At 41.6% G+C, this 13,422-nt stretch overlaps 1 long non-coding RNA gene across 1 annotated transcript in view; it reads right to left on the bottom strand.

The window, feature by feature from the left end:
* Positions 1-1,832: 1,832 nt before the first annotated feature.
* The window catches only part of LOC118008155, a 294,856-nt gene continuing 283,266 nt past the window's right edge, over positions 1,833-13,422 (bottom strand). The window contains exon 5 of the long non-coding RNA XR_004678597.1: positions 1,833-1,902. This is a non-coding gene — a long non-coding RNA (uncharacterized LOC118008155). The remainder of the gene's footprint in view (positions 1,903-13,422) is intronic.

The raw sequence follows: 13,422 nt of genomic DNA, 5'->3' as shown, positions 1-13,422 counted from the left end.
CGGAAAAAGTACCCTTTCTCAATTCGCTTCGTTCTCCCTTTTGTTTATCATTTTATGGATGTGGTAAAACTCGCAGTTTACCTGATTCTCTGGTTTTCAGACCTTTGGGTGATTTCTCTCTTATTTGAGTTTGATCAATTGCTGCTAGGTTTGAGATAGATAATTAAGCGGTTTACAAAGTATGATAAAGGCTGAGAGGCAGAAAAGTGTGTACTTGGGGAAAGGGGAGTGAAGGGCAAGGACAGATGAATCGTTATTGTGCAGGGTGTTTGAATCCCTGATTTGATTATGTGACTCTAGGCAAATTACCTTTCTAGATAATGAGGGTTCCTCACCTTTTAATAAGAATTTATTTTGGATGACATAATCCTCTTTTCAATTTTTAAAAATTCTGTAGTTCTGAGATGATCTCTTTGGTCCTGAAAATGTTGAAACTTAGATCTAAGTTTCCGTCTCCAAAAAATATTTGAGGAAGGGGTTTGTTAGAAAACAACTGAAGAACTCCAGATTTTTATGGTTGTTAGCTAGGTGCCAATGGGTAAAATTTTAGATTTGGTTCAGATAAATATAAGGGGAGGGGGAGGAAAATTACTTGCTATTATACATATAGGTGGATCCATAATTCTGATTTTTCTGAAAATTTACTTTTTTATTCAACAAGCACTTACTGGTTCCTTCTGTTCCATCTGCATTACTATGTAAGGTGCTATGGGAAATACCAAATAAAAGGCAAAAACCTTGGGCATAAAGCTTTTGTAATTTGGCATGGCAGAGGTGAAGATTTACTTATATTAATTCAGATGTACAAAAAATATATAGCTTGTTTATTTTCTGTAATGTTTAACCTTCTCGAGTCTGTACATTCTCTCTCTCTCTTTTTTAACATAGAGGTTGAATCTTTGAGATTTACCCACCTCCCTCTCGTTCCAAGATATGTATGGGGGTTGAGGGTTGCCGTATAAGGTGAATAGGTTTCATATCTTTGGTATCCTAGATTTTATTATGACAGTTGTCTGGCATGTGGCAGTAAGATGCCTTGTTCTAACAAAACCAGTATATTATGATCATGAATTTCTGATAGGTGGAAGTAAAGTGTCTCGAGAAAGGAAGTGTCTTTTACTAATTTACACAGTGACTGGTGGGTTGGTAGCAGCCCTGAGGGCTGGGTAGACTTACATGGCATCAGCAAAGCCCCACTTGCCACCTCTTGTGTTATCCACACGAGGTATGGAGTGGCTGCTACGGTCTGAAAGCAGGATTGATAGCCCCAGAGGCAAAACTGGTCATTTCTGTTTCTTTGAGATATCATGCCGGTTCCCTTCCTGAAGTACATACATGAGCCATTTGCTGTATCTACTGCAGCCTTAGTACTGACTGACCCCTGATCTCTGCAGGTCCATTGATTCTCACAGTGCCATTCTCTCTCCTCATGGAGACATACGGGAACTTCCTGATTCCCCGAACACCACGTGTAGGCCTTGATGAGCCAGGAGCCTTGCTTTGGGCTTATCTATTGAGCCATCTCCCTCCACCAATGTTGCATTATTCTCCCTACGTCATATTGAACATGCCATTAAGCTGAAAGCTGAGTTTCTAGAGGACTCAGCCTCCCACAGGCAGGCTCAGGGAAGCGAACCACTATCCCCTGTTTCCTCGGATTTCCCCAGATCTATGTGAACTGTAGACCTCCAATTGTAGTTTCCGCCCTAAGAAGGGGTGGAAGGTAAGCACGCTGGGTCTGATTACCTCTTCCTTGTATCCCTTTTTTCTTTCCATCATTCCTCAGGGCTATAGGAGATGAATTTTTCTCCTTCTTGTATGTCAGGAGCTTTCCTTATGCACCATATCCTGTTCATTCTTGTGATGGCGTCTGCTCTGCTCCCTTTCTTGGAGCCATGATGGCTGATGGAGTGCAAGAGAGAAACTAGTTTAACAAGAATGGAACACCTATTGGGAGGTAACAGAAAGTATTATCCTGTCCCCATATCTGTCGTTCCTACATATTTTTAGTCTACCTCATGGGATTAAATGTTCGAATCACCTTTGTGCAGAAGTGTTCAAAGCCATCTTAAAATTGTGGAACTTGGGAGTTGTTAGAATGGGCCTTGGAGATCATTTAATTTTTATTCCTGTATTTGACAGGCTGGGAAACTAAAGTTCCAAGAGATAAGGTGACAAAACCAAATCCCATTACTGCAAAGTTACTGTCTGTCAGTACAGTGCCCATTCCATTCACAGGTATTTATAGGCTCGATTCTTCCATAAAAACCCCAAGTATTCCAGATAGTGTTATCCATTGCCAGGTCCACCTGTGTTAGTAAATAATCCCATCAATTAGCTATTATAGAAATTATGTGGGACAGAAAACAGGAGAAAAATGTAAAGGGGGTTTTTATTTGGGATGGGAGTCTCCCAGAATGAGTGCAGTAGACACTTAGCATAATTTCAGAGGACTAAATTCCCTCCAGGTTTGCTCTCTCTTCAAGAACATTTGTGTTTGTTTTTCTCAACTAATTACTGGTGCTTAACAGGTTAGTGTACTTAAAATTATTTCTTTATCAAACCTATCACAATAGCAGTAAGAAAAAAAATAAGCCCTTGAATCATTTTAATACCTGGCAGGTGATATTTACTGTGATTTTTATTTTTTTATTTTTATTTATTTGTGTATGTATTTATTTTTTTATTTTATTAACATATAATGTATTATTTGTTTTAGGGGTACAGGTCTGTGATTCATCAGTCTTACACAATTCACAGCGCTCACCATAGCACATACCCTCCCCTACTGTGATTTTTAAATGGCAATTTTTACCATGTCAGAGATTCAGCCTCCTTTTCCCCTGTCATGCCATCATCTAGTCCCAAGCCATCAGTACTCAGTCAGTTACATAAGACACCTCAGAGCTGCTCACTCCTTTTATGTCATTTAGGAAATTAGTTTGATCTGAATATGGTTTTCCTGAAGGAATAACCAGCTGTTTAAAATATCCTTGTTAGAGTATGAATGACTTATCTCACTAAGCTGCAGAAATTCATTCTTTAGTACATGCTCAGATAATATTTTATCAGTTAGGCAGTGAAAATTAACTTGGAGCTAAGGATTTAAACTTAATGTATATGGGGGGAAACCTGGTAAGCACGCAGTCCAATGATACTTGTAATAGAGGTTATCTTTAAAGAGTTATAGATTTGAACTTTAATACCCTTCCCTGTGGAATATAATAGAAACATAGCTCTCTTAAAAAATTAATTATGTGCAAGATTTAGGATGGGCTGTGATAGGCAGTTGTAAATCTTTATTTTTGCTTTTTAAAAGCAGAATCCAATTTCCAAGCATTGAGAGAAGATGAGGCCAAATGATGGAAGTGTGTTATATTATGGAAGAACTGGTAGGTGACCTCCATGTGGGCAGATGTCAGAGCAGAAGACCAACCGGGAGCTCTGCCACTTACTAGCTGTCTAGCTTTGGGCAAATTACTTAGCCTCCTGTGCTTTAGTTCCTGCATCTGTAAAATGAGGGTGATAATAGTCCTTCCTTCACTTGATTGTTGTGAGGACTGAGTAAATCAATACCTATAGTACGCTTGGTGCGTAGTGGGGGCTCAGTAAACTGTCAGCCGCTGTGGCTGTTGACATTGGTGCTGGTGTTATTTCAGGCCTTACTCGATGACTTTCAAAACTACACAGACACGGGATGCCTGGGTGGCACAGTCGGTTAAGCGTCTGACTCTTAGTTTCCACTCAGGTCATGATCTTGCGGTCGTGAGATGGAGCCCCTCTTCGGGCTCTGTGCTTAGCAAGGAGTCTGCTTGAGATTCTTCCTCTCCATCTGCCCCTCCACCTCTCCACCCTCTCGAAAATAAACAAATAAATAAAATCTTAAACAAAAAAAACTACACAGACATTATATGTAGGGAAGCAGGTAAGGCTCTTGTTATAAGGAAATGTGCCTAAAAAATGAATACTACTAGATATTTTTTTTACAAGGTACATTGGAGACAACACCAAAGGGAAGAGTCAGTGAAGATCAGGCATGGGTTGGTGGGAGACCTCCCTGCAGGATTTCTCCACTCAGGCAGTATTTGAACTGAGCATCTTATGGCAGATGCAGAATGCTCTGGCATTTTTTCACTATGGGAGCCTCTCAAGTGAAAGTCTAAGGATTAGTCAGGAAACAAATGCATAGGCCTAGCAAGAAAAAAAAAGGAGACAGCAGTTGGAGGTTTACCTGTGTCAGTGGAAGGGTTGGCTGTGTTTCAGTAACAGGTTAAAATTTAAAAACTTGCTTGGGCCTCCTTGGAAGGAATTGGAATGATAGAAAGACATGGAACAGGAGCAGAGAAAGAAGTGGCAGAAATTAATACACGAAGTAGCCTAAGTTACTCAAAGACTGGAGAATCTGAAAGCTGGAGGAAGTGGGGTTTAGGGGAGGAGCATAGGTCAGAGGACATATTAGACCCCTCTGTGATCCTGAGATGATCACTTTGGGAAGCATCAGTAGAAACTTCAGATTCAGGAATCTGTGGAGAGTGATAAGCCAGCTAAGATACGTTTCAGGAAAGCGGATCTTGCTAGCAAAGTTAATAGACCTAAAGAGTTCTAGAGCAGGAAACAGTGGGTCATAGAGCAACTGGGTCATAAAGTTTAAAGAGTCTTGGGCCTGGAGTGGACAAATGCAAAGAAGACCAGCTGCAAGCCTATAAGCATGGACTACAAGGTCACCTATTATGAATGTGGGGTGCTGTGTTCACACATGGGGAAGGAAGCTATGTCACTTGATAGAGACCAGTCTCCTCCGTTTGACATGTCTTTCAGGCTAGGAACACCAGACTCAAAAAGGAAATGGAAATAGAAGTGTTCAAAACATTAGAAGAGAAAGAGGAAGATTTGGGTGTGATCCAGACATTAGAGATGCTGCCACTGAAAACCTCCTCATGTCTCTTGGCACCTAATTGGACTCTATGTCTCTTCTTGAAAGAATCTCTGGCAAGGATGAGGATTAGTCTTAGACCAATCAAACTTGCCCCGATAGCTTCACATGTGCTCAGTTGGATGGAGGGTCCGTAGGAAAAAAAGGAGGTTTTTTTGAGGAAAAGGAGGAAGGTGTTGTATAGGAAGTCAACTATGTCATTAAAAGCAACTACGTTCTATGTCAGAATTAACCTCTTGTTTGGAAGTTTATCGCAACTGAATTTAAATTCACATGTAGCAGTTGGAAAACTGAGATGTTCTAACAGGCATCCCTGCAAGGTGGAAACCAAAAAGCTGTTCTCTCTTCAGCCTTTGTTTCCCCTGCATTATTCCCCTTCCCCCAGGTAACAGTCTGCTGCAGTCTCTGATGGGCAACAGCAACGAGGGGCTGTCTGTTCACGGGGTCCTAGGAACATCATCTTCTTTGCAAACTGCTCTCACTGCAAAAGTCACATTTGCTTCTACATTTGTAGGACTCGAGAGATTTGGGTGGGTTACTGCCTTCTGAAGGTGCTACCCCTTCAGGAAGAAGGCTCAGGGTACAGTGGCTGCGGAAGGAACCCAAGCCCCAAGGCACTTGAAGGAGAATCTTCTGACAGGGACTGAGAGGCTCAGAAAACCAGGGAGAAGAGTAACTGGACTTTTTAAAGTCTTTGGAGTTCAATTTACGGTAGAAAGAGGAATTCATTTTGGACTTGAATTTCTCTCTTCCTGTTGTTGTCATCACTCCATTTTTAATCATTCTGTGTTGTTTTATTTGGACTTTTGAAAGTAATCTTCTCTGTTGACCAGTTTCGGACAGTGTGACTATGTATGACTTCAAATGGGAAATGCAGTAGGGAGTGAATATTTGGCCGAGTGTGCCGAGGGTGCAGTGTGGCCTTGAAGTTAAATTGATTAATGATCTGTTATGACCCATTACAGAAACTCTTAGGGGGACCAGTTTACCTGTGCATCTCAGTCCCAGGAAGTTATAGCGAGGAGCAGTGGTAATGACCAAGGAAGCTGCTGATCTCTCTTAGTTGGACAACCTTGGCTGAACAAACATTTGCTTATTAAGCCCAGTTGTTAAAGAGAAAATAAACAATGAGGTGGTGTTGGGGGGGCGGGGGTTGTTCAGCTTTTCTGCCAGAGCTCTCAAAGGAGGAAACTTCCACTCCAACCTTTGCCTCTATTTACCCTCTTGTTAGAGCCTCCCCACATGGAAGAAGTGATTTGTCTGGTCAGAGACTCTGGGGACACTAGAGGGAAGGATCATGACATTGAAAGACACTTTCCGGGCGCCTGAGTGGCTCATTTGGTTAAGCGACTGCCTTCGGCTCGGGTCGTGATCCTGGAGTCCCTGGATCGAGTCCCGCATCGGGCTCCCTGCTCGGCAGGGAGTCTGCTTCTCCCTCTGACCCTCCCCCCTCTCATGCTCTCTCTCTGTCTCTCTCTCTCAAATAAATAAATAAAATCTTAAAAAAAAAAAAAGACACTTTCCTTTCTTATGAGCCCTAGTGCTGCTTTTTTATTTCCTACCCGGAGGAGGAGTAGGCTGCTTTGCACCTATTGTCTCCAGGGGAGTGAGGGTGGGGAGGTAGGGATGGGCTATCTCTGGTAAGGAGGCCTCATTGTCCCCCTCTCCCCTTCCTGTTCTCAACTCCATGGGTCTGGCAGGCCAACGTCATCCTGGCACCTGGTCAGGTAGGTGGACTTGTGCTCAGCTATTCACACCTCTCTCTCAAAGTCTTGTTCTTATCCTCACTCCCACTCTTCTTTCTTCTGGCATACTTGAGGGGGTCACAGGATTTAGATTTGGGGTTGGAAAAGCAAGAGGCCTCACTTAGACCTCCTGGCCTATGCCAGCCTTGATCCAAGCTTTAAGTTTGGGCATTTGCCTGCTGACCCAGAAAATGACCCTGGGGTTCTTACTGGGGCATGGACACAGGTGTGCATGTTCCCTCGAGTAGGTTGATCAGTAGAAGAGGTGGGGCTGCTAGCATTTGAATTTGGAATTCTACCCCCAATTTTTAACACTGTTTTGGGGGACAGATGGTTATTTTCTACATCTTAAAGCCATGAAATGTATCTTGCAAGATGTTGCCTAGTTCAGAAATTCCCAAAAGAAAAATGAAAAGAACAAGAACTTCAGAAAAGTTAGAACTGTTTTTGTGACACAGAAACTGGAAAAAAACACAAGACCGTGTAAATATATTTTGAGCAAGATTTTGTAGTTATAATTTACCTCTATGCTTGGTGAGTAACTATTGCTGTTCAAGTTATAAATGAAAAATGTGAAATGAAAGACAATTCCGAATAAGTGGAAATATTGTTATATTCAATGCATGTAATAAATTCTTTACTTTAACCATAAAGAGCTATACATTTTATATTAATAGAAAATGAATTTCTCTCTGCCCTCAGCTATTTAAACAATATTGGTTTGAAAGGGTGCCAGATGACTCCTTTCCCCAGGGCCCCCGTATGACTCTCTGAGCCTTTCCGATCTAAGCCTTTCACTCTATCATTTATCTAATGTTGCTTTGTTTGTGCCACCTACTACACAGCCCTCAGATTCCATGGGTCCTTTAGAAAAGACGTGCTACTGCAAGGAGTGATGGGTAAAAATTGAAAAGATAAGGAGACTCACTCCACACCTATTAGAACAGCCCAAATCCTGGAAGCTGACCACACCAAATGCTGGTGAGGTAAGGAACAACAGGAACTCTTATGCTGGTGGGAGGGCAAAATGGTGCAGTGACTTCAGAAAACAGTTTGGTGGTTTCTTTTCTTTTCTTTTCTTTTCTTTTTTTAAGATTTTATTTATTTATTTGAGAGAAGGAGAGAGAGAGAGCATGAGAGGGGGGAGGGTCGGAGGGAGAAGCAGGCCCCCCACAGTTTGGTGGTTTTTTTACAAAATGAAACATACTCTTGGGACCCCTGGGTGGCTCAGTTGGTTAAGCGTCTGCCTTTGGCTCAGGTCATGATCCCAGGGTTCTGGGATCTAGTCCTGTGTCGGGCTCCTTGCTCGGCAAGGAGCCTGCTTCTCCCTCTGCCTGCCCCTCCCCCTGCTTGTGCTCTCTCTTTCTGACAAATAAATAAATAAAATCTTTAAAAAACAAACGAACAAACAAAACGTACTCTTACCATAAGATGCAGTAATCACACTTGTTGATATTTACCCAAAGGAGTTGAAAACTTATGTCTACAGAAAAACCTGCACACAGATGTTTATAATAGCTTCATTCATAATGGCCAAAACTTGGAAGCAACCAAATGTCTTTCAGTAGGTGAATGGATAAATGAACTGTGGTACATCAAGACAATGGAATATTATTCAGCACTAAAGAGAAATGAGCTATCAAGCCATGAAAAGACATAAAGGAACCAGAAATGCATATTACTAAGTGAAAGAAGCCAATCTGGAAAGGCTACATATTATATGAGTCCAACTATATGGCATTCAGGAAATGGCAAAACTACGGAGACCGTGCTGATCAATGGTTGCCAGGGGTTAGGGAGGAGGTCGGGTGTGACAGGCAGAGCACAGAGGGTTTTTTGGACAATAAAACTCTGGGTGATACTATAATGGTGGATTCATGTCATTATCAATTTGTCTAAACCTGTAGAATGTACACCAAGAGTGAACCCTAATGTAAACTGTGGACTTTGGGTGATTATAACATGTCATTCATTATAGGTTCATCAATTTTAACAAATGTACCACCACGCTGGGGGTGGTACACTTCAGGTCAAAAACCTGGGGGAGGTTATGCATGTGTATGGCAGGGGGTATATGGGAATTACCCTACTTTCTGCTCAATTTTCCTGTGAACCTAAAACTGCTCTAAAGAAATAAAGTCTATTAAAATCACACACAAACTTTTTTTTTTAAAATCAGTTTTCTGTTTTACTTTCCAAAACACTGTATTGCCAAACAGACTGCCCACACATATGATGGAGGTTCACTCCCTAAACGCTGCTTTAGAGGGAGAAAGGTAATAAGCCTCAGTCACGAGTCAACCATGTAAAATGACCTTGGCTTTATGAAGCTCCTGCCCCTGTCATATTTCTGTTCAGTATGCAGTGAATCATTAAGGTCGGCACTTAAATTTATATATAAAATAATTGTTGAGAAAATGTTAGTATTTTTGTTCACTACGCAACTGGAGAAGGGGCCTTGGTGTGGAGGTCCAGGTTTTGGGGCATGAAACAGTGGGGAGTCTTACCCAATCCATTCTCATAACTTCCCCTCCCCCACTTCAAGAGAACCTCTGACACTGCAAAAATTTACACTTACGGAAATTGAAAATTAAGGAACTGATCTTTTTGTATAAGTAAAACCCTCCAAGCTACTACTTACCTAAGATCACAAATGAAAGGAGTCAGACTTTTGAAAACAAACAGATCAACAGATTAAACACCCTTGAGTTCTAATGACCCTAGTTAAAAACCCTTAGTTAAAAAGTAAACAATTAAGAGATACTCATCAAAGGTGGATAGCTTTTAGCATATAAGCTTGTAATTTTTTTTTTTTTTTTAAGGAAACACTACTTGGAATCCATCTTATCCTAACAAGAAGGTAATAGAGCTCTCCAGTCATTATAGACCTCATTTAAAGGACCAGGCCCCACGACAGGATGTGTCTCCCTTTTGATATAGATCAACTTTATTATGTGACTTAGTTTAATGAATGCTTAACATAGAATTGAGGGTATTTTTTGTTTTAGAATATAGTTTGTTATTAGTCTTCAGGTCAAAATCCTTTGGGAAATAAGTGGGCAGGGCAAGATTTTTTCACCTACAAACTAGGGTTGGGTGAGCAAATACAATCAGATATTCTTAAACTGTCCACTGATGAGACCCCTTTCAACCTTACTTCTTGAACCTAAACACTTTTCTCTGTTCCCTTGATTTCCACCTCTAGTGTCCAGCCTTTGATGATTTGGATTCTGATCACCTCACTGTGTATCCTGTTTGTTGGATCTGCACCTCCCAAGATCCTAATCTGGACCCCGGGCTGATAATTTGACCAAGACTTCCTGTTTCCTTGCTTGATAATTTAATCTGGCACTATAATGAAGTAGAAAAAACCTAGGCTTTGCAGTCACACAGCCTTGGGTTTCCATCCTGACTGTACCACTAACTGTGGTCGGATTTGGGTAATGCACCTCTCTGAGGATCAATTTCCTTTTTGGTATAATGAGGATATTAATACCCACCTCAAAATATTATTATGATTGAAAGTAGAGAGAGGTAATGGTTACACATTGTGTCACTGAATTCTACACTTAAAAAAGTTTAAAATGGGAAATTTTATGTTATGTGTACTTTACCACAATTGTTAAAAAAAAAAAGAAGAAGAAATATGGTTGTAAAAATTAGCCCATAGCACACACAGTGCAATGCCCGGCACATAGTAGGCTCTCAACATATAGTAACTGTATGGCATAGAATATTTTATGTTGCAAGTACCAAAAAAGCACACCTCAAACTGGTTTAAACACGGGAATGTTCGTGAAACCGAAAAGTCCAGAGGTAGGGTAGGCTTTTGCCGATTAGTTTATTTCACTAAGGATTGTTTACGTCTTTAGTCACTAAGAGTTCAGTTTCTTTCCATCTTTCCACTCTGCCTCTTGCATTGCCAACTTTATCCTGAAACCAGCAACTCGTGATCACAAGGTGGCCCACCAATAGCTCCAAAAAAATACAGGTTCCCTCATCCACATCTAGGGAGAATGACTTGGTCCCAGCAGCCTAGCAAGTATCCTGATACTCTCTTGCTTAAATCACATGCCTGCCCTGGGAACCAAAAGTTGTGCATGGGATGATGGAATGTGATGGTTGGTTTAAACCAACCAGGCAGCAGGTCAGCTTCCCTGAAAGCACAGGGGCTGCATAGGGAGAGGTGGATTCCTCAAATGACAATCAAGAGACTGTGGGGGAGAGAAGGCAGAGCTGAGACACTAAGGAGACAACCAACAAAAGCCCATTTTTGTAGCTATTATCATTATTATTGGCTTTCTTGGCCCTTAGCCCTTGGCTCTTGGCTATTTCTTTGAAAATCATTAAAAAAAAAAAAAAAAAAAACCTAAGATCTTATTTGAGTAAGTGTATTCTTTCTAGCGAAGAAAGATCAATAAGTATAAAGGTAAGTTTAATGTAACTGGCTATTAGGCATCTGGAACACCAGCCAAACAAGCAGCAAAATGCATTGAATAAAGAGGTTTATCGGGAATGAATGTCAGAGATGGAGAGCAAGGAGGAAGCTAGAGAGATGGTAACTTGCCGAAGTGCCAACCCCAAAGGGTGAGATTAGTTACTGGCCTATTCTTCACTGGTGCCAGGTTAGAAGCCATGACCTGGGTCAGGACAAAAGGGGTGTTCCCCAAAGCAGAGTTGACAGAAGAAAAATCTAATTAAAACCCCATTTTTACCGTGCTGCGTGTGCTTTAGCAGCCACCACCTGCCCGTCTCTGAGATTCCTCTCTTTTTGAACCAGCCCCCATCTAATGACCCACTGATCTCCGCCAATTTTATTTCTGTCCCTTCTGCCAAGAAGGCTCTTCAGCATCCTTTTGCTGCATTTCATCTGGCTAATTTCTACTCATTGGTTAAGACTTTACACTGTGTCTTTTCTTCCCAGTCAGGTCTTCCAGTGCACCACCGCTGCCCCACCTCCCGCCCCCAAGACACACTCCACAGGCTGATGCAGGTAATCCTGTTTGGTACTCCCTCCCTGTAATCAATAGCCAGTGGCTTAATGATTTGTTTTCTTGTCTGGTCCCAACCCCTAACGACTCTCCCCACCCCACGTTAAGGCTTCTGAAGAGTAGGGACTTTATCTTAGTCATCTTGGGTTCCATGATGTCCCGCACAATGGCTGGCACATAGTAGGAGTTTAATGAATGAAAGAGGCAATACCTTCAGTTGCCATCTGATAGCTTCTTACCCAGGACTTAAAAAATAGGACACATAAAAACCAAAGTGTTCTCTCTACCTAGATAGAAGTTGGGAATGAGGAATATGGAGCCACAGAGATTTTTCGCAGGAGTTTGAAAGTGGTGAAGGCAGAATCAAAATTTTCAAGAAAATCCAGAATATCTCTTTTCCTTTTCTGTTTTCTATCTTCAAACACTGTTCCCACTCCCAAACTGTTAAAAGGTATTTATTTTTCCTGTTTAGTCACATAGTGTTCACAATTATTTTTTAAAGATTTTATTTATTTATTCATAAGAGACACAGAGAGAGAGGCAGAGGGAGAAGCAGGCTCCCCGCTGAGCAGGAAGCCCGATGCGGGACTCGATCCCAGGACCCTGGGATCATGACCTGAGCCGAAGGCAGACGCTTAACCATCTGAGCCACCCAGGTACCCAGTGTTCACAATTTTTATGTTGTTTTTTTTTTCCCCCAGAGAATAAGGATGTGATTATTACATGAAAGTGACCATTATAATAGTTCAGACTTCTAAACACTGGTTATTGGCATTTACAGAGTGAAGCAAGCCACCTGAACAAAATACCAGGTACTCAGTAAACTTACTGAAATACCTCATTCTGGTTACAGAGAGCTCATATGACCTTTATGTAAGGAATTTGTTGACTGTTTAATTTATTTTTCCATTTTGAAACAGAGATTCATCCATTATAGGAAAGGAGCCAATTATTGGGTAAACGCAGTAACACCTAATGACTATACCCTCTGGTATTTAGTCTCAAAACATTTTGCATTTCTTAGCATACAGAATTAAAAGTATTTTAGCATTACACTAAAATGAGATTAAATATAATTTTTAATGTTCCGGGAGGTAGACCACTCAGCCCTGTTTCTCAAGCAGGCTAGCCTGTAGGTCTCGTGCTTTGCCTGGTGGTTAGGTTTTGACAAGAACCTGAGGGAAGAAGTTATAGAACTGAGGGCTCACCTTGACAACTTCTTGTTGGTTTCTGGTTGTTTAGGATTATTTGGAGGCACAGCCAGCCACAGGCAAGTTTCCTAATGTAATGTAATGTGCCTTAGGCAGCATTCCTGCATGACCCATGACTGCTTTCAAGCCCCCTTCTCCCTACTCTTGGTGTTCTTCCTGCCAGGTCCTCATGCTCTCATGCCTTTCTGACCAGAGCAGAGGTCCAGACCATGCTGTTCCTACATAATGACCCACATGTATTTTTTATTTTTTTAATTATTTTTTTTAAGATTTTTATTTATTTATTTGACAGAGAGAGACACAGCGAGAGAGGGAACACAAGCAGGGGGAGTGGGAGAGGGAGAAGCAGGCTTCCCGCCGAGCAGGGAGCCCGATGCGGGGCTCGATCCCAGGACCCTGAGATCATGACCTGAGCCGAAGGCAGACGCTCAACGACGGAGCCACCCAGGCACCCCAGTGACCCACATGTATACCTTTCTCTGACTCCCATCACTCTCCAAGGCGTCCCATTAGAGTTATAATAACTTTCTTATTTTAAAGTA

The sequence above is a fragment of the Mirounga leonina genome, unplaced genomic scaffold (assembly GCF_011800145.1).
Source record: "Mirounga leonina isolate KUSES-001 unplaced genomic scaffold, KU_Mleo_1.0 Mir_125, whole genome shotgun sequence".
NCBI classification, from domain to species: Eukaryota; Metazoa; Chordata; class Mammalia; order Carnivora; family Phocidae; genus Mirounga; species Mirounga leonina.
Note: the sequence above shows the minus strand (reverse complement) of the source record. Positions and strands in the feature narration are given on the sequence as shown.